The sequence below is a fragment of the Rhinopithecus bieti genome, unplaced genomic scaffold, assembly GCF_001698545.2.
Source record: "Rhinopithecus bieti isolate Rb0 unplaced genomic scaffold, ASM169854v2 scaffold_11273, whole genome shotgun sequence".
Taxonomy (NCBI): Eukaryota; Metazoa; Chordata; class Mammalia; order Primates; family Cercopithecidae; genus Rhinopithecus; species Rhinopithecus bieti.
The window spans coordinates 1,094,235-1,110,299 of record NW_016806694.1 but is presented as its reverse complement, the minus strand read 5'-3'; the positions used below and the strand labels follow the sequence as shown (position 1 = coordinate 1,110,299).

At 46.2% G+C, this 16,065-nt stretch overlaps 1 long non-coding RNA gene across 1 annotated transcript in view; it reads right to left on the bottom strand.

Annotated features, from left to right (window-relative positions):
- Positions 1-203: 203 nt before the first annotated feature.
- The window catches only part of LOC108533103 (uncharacterized), a 31,633-nt gene continuing 15,771 nt past the window's right edge, over positions 204-16,065 (bottom strand). Inside the window, exon 3 of the long non-coding RNA XR_001886652.1 lies at positions 204-663. This is a non-coding gene — a long non-coding RNA (uncharacterized LOC108533103). The remainder of the gene's footprint in view (positions 664-16,065) is intronic.

The following is a 16,065-nucleotide window of genomic DNA, read 5'->3' as shown; positions in this document are numbered from 1 at the left end:
TAACCTTGCAGCAGCTTGCGCTGGAAGCAGCAAAGCCCGGGACAGCGCCTTTGCTCTGCCCTGAGAGAATGTGCTTGGCCCAACACTCGGGAGCGTGTGGACAAGGCTGTGTCCCTGGAGCGCAGACTGGGATTCACCCACACTGCTCCAGCGCCAGCGGTCGTAGACCACCANCCTGGAAAAAGCAGATTCATTTGGGATAGTCAGCATCGCCAGATTGCTTTTCTTTTTTTGGTCACTTTCTTGCTCAACAATCTCTGATGCTTCCTTTAGTTTGTCCATCAGCCTTTGTGTCTGCACCCAGCCTCCCCTCCAAGCTCCACTGGGATCAGCTGTTTGCCTAAGCTCCCCCCGCAGGCCTGGCTCTCCTGTCTTCCACGCTCCCTTCCAGCCCCAGCCCTTGCTCCTGTTTCTGCACTCTTGGAATCACTCTCACCTCTCGGGCGTAGTGGCTGCTTCCTAAAGTTTCTAGAGACATGCAGCGGTACACACGCTGGCCTTCTGGACTCGCTGGTGTGGGTCGCCTGCCCCGTGACCACGCCTCCTCGGATGCCGCTTCAAGGACTATTTCCCCATCCACAACATCTCCTAGGGGGACATTCACCTCCAGGATTTAACTCAGCTGCTTTCCATGGACATGATAGGCTCTCAGAAAAAGTTCTTCTGTTGAAGAAATGGAAGAGAAACCATTAAGTAGATGCATTCATACACAGCTTCTAAATAGATCTACCAGACCTTGTCCCCTACTCTTCGAAAAGATAAACAAATACAGATGAACGCTTGTCATTCTATCTACCAGACATCAGTTTTTTGTTTTTCAGTTTTTGAGGTTTTTGCTTTTGTTTTTTGAGACAGAGTTGCGCTCGGTCACCTAGACTGGAGTGCACTGGTGTTATCTCGGCTCACTGCAGCCTCCACCTCCCGGGTTCAGGTGATTGTCCTGCCTTGGCCTCCCAAGTAGCTGGGATTACAGGCACCCACTACCACACCTGGCTAATTTTTTGTATTTTTAGTAGAGATAGGGTTTCGCCGTGTTGGCCAGGCTGGTCTCGAACTCCTGGCCTCAAGTGATCCCTGGCCTCCCAAAGTGCTGGGATTACAGGCGTGAGCCACCGTGCCCAGACTCACTCAAATCTCTATCATGACAAACAACATCGCTGGCTGTCAGACAAGCTCGTGACTTTGCACAGCCATCCCAAGGACGTAGCAAGGACTCGGATGTGGTCAAGACAGTGGAGGTCCATACAAGCTCTTCTTTTCCAAGAGGCAGTGAATGTGAACAGACATGTTTAAGAACCTTCCCCAGGGGCTGCTTTTTCAGTGACTGCGCCCTCAAATGCCACAGGGAAGAAACTGCAAAAGGCACAGATGTCTTGGCAGAGTCAACAGCCTGCTCTGGGAACCTGGGGGTTGGCTTGAGGGAGGGCAGCCACGGGGCCATCTGTTGTGAACGCCACTCACTAGACACTGCTCTGAACTTGAACACACAAGCTGAATACAACCAAAGCACCAACCAACGAGGTTGGATATTTTTTGTTTTATTTTATTTTAATTTTTATTTATTTATTTTAAGAAGTTAAAAATGATCATTTGGAAGCCTGCTGGAGCCAAGAGGACAAAGAATGGTGTCAGAGACCAAGGTCAACAGAGCAGTGCCGTGATCCGTCCGACACCGAGTCAGGCACAGCTGAAGGTTCTGCAGACGACACATGAAATCCCTGAGACTATGTCAGCTGAGCCCACATTCAAGGCCATGCCCGTGCGAAATCGGGAAGAGACAAAGTGGCCCCTGGCGGCTGCAGTGTGCACATCTGCCTGTCATCCTCCTGGTTCCCGAAACCTTCCATCTTCTTTACCTTCTAAGTCTCAGGAAAACACGTGATACCAACAGTGGATGTAAGTAGAGTTATGGCTTAGTTCAGGCAGATCTGGAGCTGGGAATTGGGAGTAAAACACGAAGCCTTAGGCTTGGGAGTTCAGGGAAAGGTCTTAGGACAAAGGACTTAGACTTGGCACCAGGTGGAGGAGGCGTCACGTTGGGCACGGGACAGAGACCTGTGCACCTCAGCTGCTCCCAGGGATTCTCCCTCTGTCTCTACTTGGGTCGTTCATCCTCTTTCCCAGTCAGTGCTGGCCTTGGGCCTCCCACCTCCGCGGTGCTTCCTGCTGCCTGCATGGTGGGTGGCTGGAGAAGAGAATGAGAGCCCACACTCACCCAGATACGCCTGGGGGAGGGGGGGGTGCCAGTGCCATGGGCACCCAATTAGGATAAATAACTGAAAATGGTTCGCTAACCTTGCAGCAGCTTGCGCTGGAAGCAGCAAAGCCCGGGACAGCGCCTTTGCTCTGCCCTGAGAGAATGTGCTTGGCCCAACACTCGGGAGCGTGTGGACAAGGCTGTGTCCCTGGAGCGCAGACTGGGATTCACCCACACTGCTCCAGCGCCAGCGGTCGGAGACCACCAGCAAGTGCACACAGAGGGGTCTTCAGCCTGGGGGTGAATATGTGCAACACGCATGGGTGAAGCATGGCTGACTCCAAACTCCAGAAGCTACTGTCACACTCCTCCAGTGTGCTGCACTGTAACTGTGTGTGTGCGCATGCGTGCACACGTGTATGTGTAGTATAGCATGGTATAGTATTGTATATAGTCAGTTGACTCCTTGGTTGCAAATGACAGTTGATTTCCAAATGACTTAAGATAACACAAGAAAAACTGACCAATAACACTACAGGGATGCAATTTAGCTTCAGACACAACTGGATCTGGGGTTCTAATGATGTCCTCAGGGCCTGGACCCCCTCCAGTGGTTAGTGCTCCCGTCTTTGGGGTTGGACACAGTTCTGGGCTCTCTCCACCGGGCGGATCCCAGCAACTCCAGGCTGACACCTTCCCAGCCTCCCATCTGGGGGAAATGCTCCCCTTCTCCAAGGGACCTAAAAAAACTCAGGAACTCAGGCAGTATCCTAAACTAATGACCACATCTGGGATTGGTCACACAAGGCACCTGAGAGACGGGGATCAGAGGACACCGGCTCACCCAAAATGTGTACGCTGGGGGTGTATGAGGAGAATAAAGAACCGTACCAGGAAGCTGCAGCTACGACGCCGGGAAGGCAGAAACATCGGAGGCCTGCCGTGAAGGCCCAGCTCCACATGCTGCCAAGAGAGGCTCTGCTTTTAATATCTGCCTCCAGTTGAAGGCATCCCGTCTCTCCTAGCACTGCTCCTTCCCGCTGGCTGACATGAGCACGCATGTGACACTGGCCATCTGGTGACCTCAGCAGGCTTGGACCTCAGGGTTAGTCCAGGCTGCTGAGGATGGAGTTGGAGACAGAACAAATCGAGGGCCCCGTGTCAGCCCTGGGGCTCGGTTACACTCACCTTGGAGCCTCCCCTACTTCTGGAGTCTTTCTTATGATTTAACCAGATTTATATCAAGTTGTTTGTGACTCACAACCCAGAGCAACCTAACTGATACATCGATCATCAAAAAGGCAAGGGGAAAAACACGGTACTTTTTAAAACTAGATCTTTTTTTTTTTGAGATGGAGTCTTGCTCTGTTGCCCAGGCTGGAGTGCAGTGGCACGATCTCGGCTCACTGCAAGCTCTGCCTCCCAGGTTCACACCATTCTCCTGCCTCAGCCTCCCGAGTAGGTGGGACTACAGGCGCCCGCCACCATGTCTGGCTAATTTTTTATATTTTTAGTAGAGATGGGGTTTCACTGTGTTAGCCAGGATGGTCTTGATCTCCTGACCTCGTGATCCGCCTGCCTCGGCCTCCCATAGTGCTGGGATTACAGGCTGAGCCACCGTGCCCGGCCATCATTTTTAAATGATAAATTTCTCTGAACCTGAATTTCTAGCTGTGTCTCCAACAAGACCATTTGTTTCAGGGTACTCTGCAAGTTGTCCTGATTTTTCTCAGCTCATTAATGCAAATATTTAGAGCAATCTTGAGCTCTGAAAATAACTCAATCACAACTTAAAAGCCATGTGTTTACAGTGGGGACATCTGATCCCACAGCCCTACATGAGTGCTTTAGTGCTGTCAGTCTTGGACAACCAGGAATGATGTGCACTGAATCGAATGCCATGGGCAGTCGACAGCATCACTCCTGAAGACTGGCCATACGGGGTTAACCTGAGTCTAAGGCAGATTTTAGGTCCAAATTCTAACATGTGGGAAACACAGGGATGCAAGAGTAAGTTAACATCACAAGGAAACAATCAGATACATCTCAAAGGTGGAACATTTTATAGGACAGTAAGTGTACTAAGCCAGCTCAGGCTGCTGCAGAAAGATGCTGCAGACTAGGCGACTCACAGAGTCTCACAGCTCTGGAGCCTGGAAGCCTAAGACAGAGCTGCCATCAGGGCTGGTTTCTGATGAGGCCTGTGTTTCTGGCTTGCAGAAGGCTGCCTTCTTGCTATGTCCTCAGTGTGTGCAAGTGGGAGAGGTTTGGGGACTAGGTCTGACGTCCCTTCTCTTTTCTTTTTTTTTTTAATTTAAATGAAATTTTTAGGGCCAGGCATGGTGGCTCACACCTATAATCCCAGCACTTTGGGATGCTGAGGTGAGAGGATCACTTGAGCCCAGCAGTTTGAGACCAGCCTAGTTTGAGACCAGATGGCGAGACCCCATCTCTACAAAAAGCTTAAAAATTACTGGGGCATGGTGGTACGCACAAGTGGTCCCAGGTACCCAGAAGGCTGAGGTGGGAGGATCGCCTGAGCCCGAGGTGGAGGCTGCAGTGAGCCATTTGAACTGCGCACTCCAGCCTAGGTGACTGAGTAACACCTTGTGTCTAAAAAATAATTATTATATATATTACTATAAATATAATATAATATAATATATATGTATATATATTTAGAGACAAGGACTCACTCAGGCTATTGTGCAGTGGCACAATCATAGCTCACTATAACCTTGAAATCCTATGCTCAAGCAATCCTCCTGTCTCAGCCTCCCAAAGTGCTGGGATTACAGGCATGAGCCACCTCACCCAGCCTCTTTCTGTTCTTCTAGGGTCACCAGATCCATGGGACCAGGGCCCACCCTTATGACCCCTTAATTACCTCCTGTATTTGTCAGGGTTCTCTTAGAGGGACAGAACTCATAGGGTATATATGAGTTTATTAAGTATTAACTTACATGATCACAAGGTCCCGCAATAGGCTGTCTAAAAGCTGAGGAGCAAGGAGAGCCAGGCTGACTCCCAAAACTGAAGAGCTTGGAACCTGATGTTCAAGGGCAGGAAGCCTCCAGCGCAGGACGCCTCCAGCGCAAGACAAAGATACAGACGGGCAGGCCAGGCCTTTTCACGTGTTTCTGCCTGCTTTATATTTGCTGGAAGCTGATTAGATGGTGCCCACCAGATTAAGGGTGGGTCTGCCTTTCCCAGCCCACTGACTCAAATGTTCATCTCTTTTGGCAACATCCTCACAGACACACCCAGGATTAATACTTTGTATCCTTCAATCCAATCAAGTTTACACTCAGTATTAACCATCACAAATCCACCCCTTGTCAACTTGAACCCACACACATCTCCTGAGATCATACATCATCTTCAAATAAGGACAACAATCAGGTCATAATCACACCTAATATAATACAACTATCCTTCGTACAACCGGAGGCACACAACCCCCAACCCAAATACTATTACATAAAGTTAACAATACTTAATTGTAGGCCGGGCGCGGTGGCTCAAGCCTTTAATCCCAGCACTTTGGGAGGGCCGAGACGGGCAGATCACGGTAGGTCAGGAGATCGGAGACCATCCTGGCTAACACGGTGAATACCCGTCTCGTTACTAAAAACAAAGAGAACTAGCCGGGCGGGGTGGGTGGTGCTGCCTGTAGTTCCCAGCTACTCGGGGAGGCTTGAGGCAGGAGAATGGCAATAAACCCAGGGAGGTCGGGAGCTTTGCAGTAGAGCTGAGATCCGCCCACTGCCACTCCAGCCCGGGCGGAACAGAGCGAGACTCCGTCTCAAAAAAAAAAAAAAAAAAAAAAGTACAAAAAACGTAGCTGGGCGAGGTGGCGGGCCCCTGTAGTCCCAGCTACTCGGGAGGCTGAGGCAGGAGAATGGCATAAACCCGGGAGGCGGAGCTTGCAGTGAGCTGAGATCCGGCCACTGCACTCCAGCCCGGGTGACAGAGGAGACTCCATCTCAAAAAAAAACAAACAAAACAAACAAACAAACAAACAAAAAACAATACTTAAATGCTAAATGAAGTCAATAAATCTTATGTCACATGATAAAGGAGAAAGGAAATAAAATGATTTTCTTGGTACAAGTGTGTACATGCACAAAACTTGTTTTTAACAAAAGAAGGAGGAAGTACTCGTAACAAGTACAGTCCTCGGTCCTGCAGCGGGTCACGTGGTCATGGCTGGTATTGATAACAACCTTCTTCTACTACCCCTTCTGCATTCCCTTCGGCAGGCACCTCAGCAGGTTGTGGCTATTTTCCTGGTGGAATGACCCATACCTTCCTTCCTGAAGGGTCTGGGTTATTTGCAATCCTGCCTGGATTGGGCCGTTGTAGTTTCCTATTGACCTTAATCACAGGACATGGTAATACTAAGAGACGCCCTAATGCATCTCCTGTATTCCATGCATGCTCTTCCTTACCTCCGTTGTGGAGCAGTAGACTGATTTCATCTTGAAAGTCCAGGTCAAGCACCCCAGCCAACACTATAACTCCCTTCTTAGCCTGTTGACTTAAAGGTAAGAGGAGCCAAAATGTCCGGGTGGCAATTTTAACTCCCAGTTTAATGGAATCATTGTTGTGTCTCCTGGTGGGAGCATTCCTCCCTCTGGAACTAGGACCACTAGGTCAGCAGAAAGCAATGTCACAGGAAAAGGAAGCAAAAAGTTTGCTAAGGGATCACCATGGGTGGTGGTGAGTGGCGCCACTTCTACTTCCACCCCTTGAATCCTGCACATGCGAATCCTGGCTACGGGAGAAACAGTACCGCACATTGGACGCTGATTCAGAGCATACACGGCCTTCTGGAGAACTCTGCCCCAACCCTGGATGATGGGAAACATGGCAAGACCAGTGAATTCCGTGAGCACGAGCCCACTGTTGCAATTCTTTAGCCGTAAAGTGAGGCCTTGGTCAGAGGCAGTGCTGTGTGGAATACCGTGATGGTGGATAGAGCATTTTGTGAGCCCACAGATGGTAGTCTTGGCAGAAGTGCTGCGTGCAGGATAGGCAAATCCGTATCCAGAGCAAGTGTCTATTCCAGTGAGGACAAACCTCTGCCCTTTCCATGATGAAGAGACCCAATATAATCAACCCGCCACCAGGCAGCTGGCTGGTCACCCCCAAGGATGGTGCCATATCGAGGGCTCAGTATTGGTCTCTGCTGCTGGCAAATGGGGCACTCAGCAGCGGCCATAGCCAGGTCAGTCTTGGTGTGTGGAAGTCCATGTTGCTGAGCCCATGTGTAACTTCCATCCCTGCCACCATGGCCCCTTTGTTCATGGGCCCATTGGGCGATGACAGGTGTGGTTGGGGAAAGAGGCTGAGTGGTGTCCACAGAACGGGTCATCCTATCCACTTCAATATTATTGAGATGGAGTATTGCTCTTACCACGCAGGCTGGAGTGCAATGGCAACCTTGGCTCACTGCCAAGGTTGGTAAGGGATCACCACCTCCCAGGTTCAAACAATTCTCCTGCCTCAGCCTCCCAAGTAGCTAGGATTACAGGCATGTACCACCACACCCAGCCAATTTTTGTATTTTTACTAGAGTCAGGTTTTCACCATGTTGGTCAGGCTCTTCAAAGATGCAGGTGCTGCCTTCACAAATCTATTTTGCAAGGCATTGGTCAAGGGTATTATATGTTCTGGATCCTTCCAGCTGGAATGAGTAGGTCTAAAGCGACTAATCCACTCCACCATCCCACTCTCCCTAAGCCTTTGGATCCCTTCCTCTACATTAAACCAAGGGAGATGAGGCATTTCCAGCTCGTTCACAGTGCGCCATCTTTTAATCCATATTTCAGCCAAGCAAGTAAATAAACTATTAGAACATTTTTAACTCCCTGAGCTGCAACATTAAAAGCAGAGTCCCTACTTAGGGGCCCAAATCAATAAATTCAGCCAGATCTAGCTCTATGTTCCTTCGACCATTATCCTATGCCCTTAATATCCATTCCCACGTCTGTTCTCCAGATTTCTGTTGACATAAATTAGAGAACTCAAACGGTTCTTTTCGAGCCTGTAGTGCACCTCCTCATGGGCCACACTCAGCCTCAGCTCCAGGGGCCCACCAGGACTTTACAGGTCTAGAAGCAAACAGGGGTGTTGGGGGTGGCTCCCAAGGAGAATCAACATTATCTTGCCTGGCGACTGCCTCAGGGGAGGCCATCACTGTTGCCTCAGGGTTGGGGAGGGGATGTTGCCGCTATATATACATTTCTATATATATAAAGGGGAGTTTGTTAAGTACTAACTTACACGATCACAAGGTCCCACAATAGCTATCTGCAAGCTGAGGAGCAAGAAGAGCCAGTCCGAGTCCCCATACTGAAGAACTTGGACTCTGATGTTCGAGGGGAGGAAGCGTCCAGCACGGGAGAAAGATGTAGGCTGGGAGGCTAGGCCAGTGTCTCATTTTCACGTTTTTCTGCCTGCTGGAAGCTGATTCGATTGTGCCCACCAGATTAAGGGTGGGTCTGCCTTTCCCAGCCCACTGACTGAAATGCCAATCTCTTTTGGCAACACCCTCACAGACACACCCAGGATCAATACTTTGTATCCTTCAATCCAATCAAGTTGACACTCAGTATTAACCATATACCTCCCTAAAGGCCCTATCTCCAAATCCAGTCACAATGAAGGGTTAGGGCTTCAAGACATGAATTCTGGGAAGATACAATTCAGTTCACAACAATAAGTCTCTTCAATAAGTCAATGATATTTCACGAAGGTGACAGGAAGACTAAAAGATGCCCAAGAGAAGTAACACCCAAATGCGACGTGTGGTCCTTATTTGGATCCCAGTTTTAACAAACCAGTTATAAAAGATATTTTGGGAACAACTGAGGAAATTTTAACACAGATTGGGTGTTAGATGGTATTAAGGAACTTTTGATCTTGTTAGATCTTATAATAGTATTGTGGTTATGTAGAATTTTTTGTATTTTTTCGGAGTTGCACACTGAAGTATTTAGGATATGTGATGTATAGAATTTATTTTCACAGTAGTTTATAAAAACAGATACAGCAAATATGGGAAAGTAATAATTCATGAATTTAGTTGATGGGTGTATATTTGTAAAATATTCTCTATACTAAAATTATTCATATGTTAAGAAAATTAAGGCCAGGCACTGTGGGTCACACCTGTAATCCTGGAACTTTGGGAGGCAGAGGCAGGGGAATTGCTTAAGCCCAGGAGTTCCACCAGCCTGGGAAACATAGTGAGACCTCATCTCTATAAAAAATAAATAGAATTAGCTGGGTGTGGTGGTGTGCACCTGTGCCTCCTTTTCTCTCTTCCTTTCACAAGGATACCAGTCATATTGGATGAAGCACTCACCTTACTCCAGTGTGACCTCATCTTAACTAACTACATCCGCAGTGACCCTATTTCTAAGTAAGTTTCCATTCTAAGGTACTGGGAAGGACGTGAATTTTGGGGGGAGGCACTCTTCCACCCAGTACACATGGTCTTAAGAGCTTTGCACAGCTTACATTGATACCTTAGGCCAGGCATTTCCCAGCAGGCAATTCTCTGGTTGTCTTGCAGAGTTTCTGAAGGGCTAAATTGTCCTTGGAAATGCTGAAATAAGATTTAAACAGAATGGCTCAATATCAGACCACAGATGCAAATTCCAGGTTTGTATCAGATCTACCAAGAAGATATTCCCTGGACTATTACTTTTTTCCTTCTTCATCATATCACTGTTTCAAGTGAAGAAAGTTTAGAGGGTTTTATAACTTTTCAAATACAAAGCATTTTTGGTTTTAGAACGTATTTGCTGAACTGCCTGGAAAGGAGTCAGAATTGAGCCATCCTTGGGACCAGCTAAGAGAGAACAGATCAGACATTGCACATGCATTTGGTTTTAAGACTGAGAAAAAAATGTATCCATTTGTGAAACTGAGTAGTTAATGGTTTGCTTTCTTATTTTTTTTCCTTTTTTTAAAAGATGGGTCTTGCCATGTTGCCCAGACTGGTCTCAAACTCCTGGGCTCAAACAATCCTCCTGTGTCAGCCTCCCAGAGTGCTGGAATTACTGGCGTGAGTCACTGTGCCTGGCCAGGTCATGCTGTTCTTAAGAAACACTTAAGTTGTCTTCAGTTTTGGAAAGCTTCATTTTATCAGAGAGTTCTCAGCTGTCACTACTCTTTTATTAGCAGTAGTTTTGATACAAGTTCATTAAATGAATTTGGAAAAAAAACGCTGGAATGCAGAAACAAACCAGTTAGTTAAAGGAAAATGCAGATTTTCTGGCTTTTTTTTTCTTTAGTTTTATCTTTGACACTAAAATCAACAAAATATTAAAGAGGAAAACCAAAGGGAACTTCTGGTTTTTGGCCTTGCATGTAAGAAGCCTGGAAATCACTCCATCCTAACAAGGGAAAAGCTGAATAAATGGAAAAAGCAACAACTCTTCTTAGATCCATCGAGCAAGTGAGGTCACAGGGCAAAGTGCTGCCCCAAGAATTGGAGAGACAGATAGGCAGACACAAAGAACCACAACTCACCAGAGCAGAAGCCTCCACAGGAACCGGGCTGGAGTAGGAAGGCCTGCAGTTAAAGAGGTCTGAGGATGAAAAGTACAGAGGGGCCCAGTCATAGGGAGGGCCCCACACTTTTATAAGTTTTACCCCCATAAGCTTGATCAGCTTCCTATGGTAAATATTGGAGAAAAAAATCCTCTCATGCTTCCAGCAGAGAGAAGGGAAAAGAAACCATTTTGAAACACACCAGAGCATTCTGTTCTTAACAAGGTCTGTTCTCAGGAGAAACTAATTAACCAGAACCGAACCCTAGCTCCAAAAAAAAAAGAAAAGAAAAGAAAAGAAAAGAAAATTTAAGGTCCGGTTTTCAACAAAAAATCACAAAGCATACAAAGAAATAAGAAAATGTGGCCCATCCAAATGAAAAAATAAACCAGCAGAAATTGCTATAGACTGAATGTTTGTGTCCCCCAAAATTTATATCTTGAAATCTAATGCCCAGTGTGGTGGAATTTGGAGGTGAAATATTGGGGGATGACTAGGTCATGAGGATGGAGCCCTCATGAATGGGATTAGTGCCCTTGAAAGGGACCCCAGGGAGACCCTTCATTCCTTTTATCCAGCGAGAACAACAGAAGGTAGAAGACAGCTGTTTATGAACCAGGAGGCAAAGCGCTCACCAGACAGTGAATCTTCCAGTGCTTTGATCTTGGACTTCCCGTCTCTAGAACTGAAAACAAATTTCTGTTGTTTATAAGCCACTTAATTGATAGTATTTTGTTATAACATCTCAAACAGACTAAGACATGGTCTCTGAGAAGAACCCGACGGCACATCCACTAGACAAAGACTTTAAAACAATGGTTTCAAAGATGCTTAAAGAACTAACAGAAGATATGGAGAAAGTGAAAAACAATGTATGAAGAAAATGGAAATATCGATAACAAGATAGAAAACCTAAAGAGAAACCAAAAAGAAATTCTGGAGGTGAAAAGTACAGTAAGTGAAATGAAAATTAACTAGATGGATTCAAAGGCAAATTTGAGCAGGTAGAAGAATCTTTTTTTTTTTTTTTGAGAGCGTTTCACTCGGTTGCTCAGGCTGGAGTGAAGTGGTGCAATCTCAGCTCACTGCAACCTCCACCTTCTGGGTTCGAGTGATTCTTGTGCCTCAGCCTCCCGAGTAGCTGGGATTACAGGCACCCACTCAACACACTAGAAATAGAAGACATTACTTCAATATGATAAAAGCCATGATGACACACCCATGATGAACATTATTCTCACTGGTGGAAGACTGAAAACTTTTCCTCTAAAAATGGGAACAAGGCAAGGATGTCTACTCTTGCCACTTCTATTTAACACAGTACTGGAAGCTCTGACCAGAGCAAGAAAAATAAATAAAAGGCATCCAAATTGGAAAAGAAGATGTAAAATGATCTCTGTTCATAGACGATATGGTCTTACATGTAGAAAACCCTAAAGATTTAACAAAAAAGTTAAAATTAATAAAAAATTCACCAAACTAGCAAGACACAAAGTCAACAAATAAACACAGTTGCATTTTTATTAAATAACAATAAATAGGCTGAGTGCAGTGGCTCACACCTATAATCCCAGCACTTTGGGAAGCTCAGGCGGGTAGATCCCTTGAGGCCAGGAGTTTGAAACCAGCCTGGTCAACAGAGCAAGACCCCATCTCTACAAAAGAAAAAAATTGTTTTTTAAATTAGCCAGGCATGGTGGCACATGCCTGTAGTCTTAACCACTGGGGAGGCTGAGGTAGGAGGATGTCTTGAGTCCAAGGATTCAAGACCAGCCTGGGCAACATAGCAAGACCCCATCTCTACAAACAAAACAAAACAATAAATAATCCAAAAGAGAAATTAAGAAAACAATTCCATTTACAATAGTATCAAAAATAAAATAACCAGGGATAACAAGAAGGTAAAAGACACAAAAAGACTACAAAGCATTGTTGAAGGAAATGTAAAAAGACACAAACAAATTTAAAGACATCTCGCCGGGCGCGGTGGCTCAAGCCTGTAATCCCAGCACTTTGGGAGGCCGAGACGGGCGGATCACAAGGTCAGGAGATCGAGACCATCCTGGCTAACACGGTGAAACCCCGTCTCTACTAAAATACAAAAAACTAGCCGGGCGAGGTGGCGGCGCCTGTAGTCCCAGCTACTTGGGAGGCTGATGCAGGAGAATGGCATGAACCCGGGAGGCGGAGCTTGCAGTGAGCTGAGATCCGGCCACTGCACTCCAGCCTGGGCGACAGAGCGAGACTCCATCTCAAAAAAAAAAAAAAAAAAAAAAAGACATCTCATGTTCATGAATTGGAATACTTAATATTGTTGGGATGTCAACACTGCCAAAAGCAACCTACAGATTAATGCACTCTCTATCAAAATCCCAATGACATTTTTGTAAAAATAGAAAAGTCAATTCTAAAATGTATATGGATTGTCAAGAGACTTCAAATAACCAAAACCATTCTGGAAAGGAAGAACAGAGCTGGAGGACTCACATTCTGATTTCAAAATATCCTACAAAGCTACAGTAATCAAAACAGTATTATCATAAAGACAGACATATAGACCAGTGAAATAGAATTTAGAGCCCAGAAATCATGTGTGGTCATGTGACTTTCGACAAGTGGGGCCAACACGATTCAGTGTGGGGAAAAACAGTCTTTTCAACCACTGACATTGGGAAAAATTAGCTGGGTTGGTGGCAGGTGCCTGTAATCCCAGCTACTCAGAAGGCTGAGGCAGGATAATTGCTTGAACCAGGACCTGGGAGGGGGAGGTTACAGTGAGCCAAGATTGCACCATTGCACTCCAGCCTGGGCTACAGGACAAGACTCCATCTCAAAAAAAAAAAAAGAAAAAGGAAAGAGAGTACTATGAACAATTGTATGACAAGAGATTGGATAATCCAAATGAAATTAACAAATTCCTAGAAACACAAAACCTACCAAGACTAAATCCTGAAGAAACAGAAAATCTGATTAAATGTACAACTAGTAAGGAAATTGAATTACTAATCAAAAATCTTCTGACAAGGAAGAGCCCTGGACCTGATGTCTTCCCTGGTGAAGAATTCTACCAAACATCCAAAGAAAAATTAACAACAATCCTTCTCAAATGTTTCAAAGAAATTTAGGCCGGGCGCGGTGGCTCAAGCCTGTAATCCCAGCACTTTGGGAGGCCGAGACGGGCGGATCACGAGGTCAGGAGATCGAGACCATCCTGGCTAACATGGTGAAACCCCGTCTCTACTAAAATACAAAAAACTAGCCGGGCGACGTGGCGGGCGCCTGTAGTCCCAGCTACTTGGGAGGCTGAGGCAGGAGAATGGCGTGAACCCGGGAGGCGGAGCTTGCAGTGAGCTGAGATCGGGCCACTGCACTCCAGCCTGGGCGGCAGAGCGAGACTCCGTCTCAAAAAAAAAAAAAAGAAAAGAAATTTAAGAGAAGCTAACACTTTCTAACTCATTCTATGAGGCCAGCATTACTGATACCAAATCCAGATAGATACTATTAGGAAACAAAACAAAAGAAAACTACAGACCAATATTCCTTATGAACACTGACGCAAAAATCCTTGACAAAATACTAGCAAAATGAATTCAGCAGCATATTATAAGGATTATACACCAAAACCAAGTGGGATTTTTAAATCCTGGATTGCAAGGATGGTTCAACATATAAACTAATATAATACATCATATTAAAAGAATGAAGAAAAAAAGTGATTATCTTAATTGATGCAGAAAAAGCGTTTGACAAAATTCAACACATTTCACAATAAAAACACTCAGGTATTTCTTTATAGCAATGTGAGAAAGGACTAATACAATGAGGTACCTTGAATAGTGAAAATTACAGAAGCAAAAGTAGAATGGTGGTTGGCACTGGCTGGGGAGAAGGGGGAATGGGGAATTATTTAAGGGGTACAGAGCTTAGTAAGAGAGTGCTGGGGATGGATGGTGGTGGTGATAGTTGCACAATATGAATGTACTTGACATCACTGAACTGTACACTTAAAATGCTGAAGATGGTAAATTTTATGTTGTGTATATTTTACTAGAACAAAAAATAGAAAAAATTAAAGCAGAAACAAGACTTTCTTAGACAAATGAAATTTGAGGGAAATTGTTGCCAGTAGGCTCGCCTTGTAGGAAATGTTAAAAGAAGTTCTTGACATGTGTGGTGACTCACGCCTGTAATCCCAGCACTTTAGGAGGCTGAGGGGGCGGATCACTTGAGGTCAGGAGTTCAAGACCATCCTGGCCGACATTCGAAACCACATGGCTACTAAAAAGACAAAAATTAGCTGGGCATAACAGGCATGATGGTGTACACCTGTAGTCCCAGCTACTTGGGAGCCTGAGGCATAAGAATCGCTTGAACCCGGGAGACAGAGGCTGCGGTGAGCCAAGATTGCGTCACTGCACTCCAGCCTGGGCAACAGAGTGACTCTGTCTCCAAAAAAACAAGTAAATGAATAAAAAGAAGTTATTATTTTCTCTTTTTTTGAGACGTAGTCTCACTCTGTCACCTCAGGCTGGAGTGCAGTGGCACGATCTCGGCGCACTGCAAGCTCTGCCACCCGGGTTCACGCCGTTCTCCTGCCTCAGCCTCCCGAGTGGCTGGGACTACAGGTGCCCACCACCACACCCGGCTAATTTTTTGTATTTTTAGTAGAGACGGGGTTTCACCGTGGTCTCGATCTCCTGACCTCGTGATCCGCCTGCCTCGGCCTCCGAAAGTGCTGGGATTACAGGCGTAAGCCACCACACCCAGCCTCTCTCAAGAACTCCTTTCTTCCTCGGCATGTGGGTTTCCTCTATGTTTTAGGTGGGCCTAGAGATGTAAGTCATGGCCTTTTGTAAAAGCTACAAGCAGAGCCGAGCACGGTGACTCATGACTGTAATCCCAGCACTTTTGGAGGCTGAAGCGAGTGGATCGCCTGAATTTGGGAGTTCCAGACCAGCCTGGGAAACATAGTGAAATCTTGTCTCTGCAAGAAAGTTTTTTAAAAAATTAGCCAGGGATGGTGGTGCACACCTGTGGTCCCAGCTACTTGGGAGGCTGAGGTGGGAGGATTGTTTAAGCCCAGGAGGTCGAGGCTGCAGTGAACCGGGATCGCGCCTCTGCACTCTCGCCTGGGTGATGGAGTAAGACCCTGTCTCAAAATGAATAAATAAAAATAAATAGGCCGGGCGCGGTGGCTCAAGCCTGTAATCCCAGCACTTTGGGAGGCCGAGACGGGCGGATCACAAGGTCAGGAGATCGAGACCATCCTGGCTAACATGGTGAAACCCCGTCTCTACTAAAAA